Here is a 462-nt window from a genome sequence, read left to right on the forward strand (position 1 = left end):
GCTTAGTACTCTGGGGTGGAGATGGTCCGGACCAGCCGACTTGAAAACATCCAGTCCCTCCAAAACTTCCCCAACCAGTTCCTCACTAACCCTTGGCCTAGGTGTGCCTCACCTGGCACCTGAGGGGGGCCCAGCGGGGGGGTGACTGTTCCGGTCCCTGCTTAAGAAAATGGAGGCAAACAAATCGTTAAATATGTTGGCTTTGTTGTCTGGTGTGACGACCAAATTTCCTAACGTGTCCTGCAGGGGCCCCACATTACCCGGAACCTTCTTTTTACCCCCTATGTATTTAAAAAAGGACTTCTTATTGTCCTTAATCTGGGAAGCTAGTCCCAGTTCCATCTCTGCCTTGGCCTTCCTGACTGCCCCTCTACTTCTCCGAACAACTGCAGTATAGTCATCCCTGGTGATGGCCCCTCTTTTCCATTGGGTGTACGCCTCCCTTTTAGCTAGGAGACATTC

The sequence above is a fragment of the Gavialis gangeticus genome, unplaced genomic scaffold (genome assembly GCF_001723915.1).
Source record: "Gavialis gangeticus isolate Ggan-Ray unplaced genomic scaffold, GavGan_comp1, whole genome shotgun sequence".
NCBI lineage: Eukaryota > Metazoa > Chordata > Crocodylia > Gavialidae > Gavialis > Gavialis gangeticus.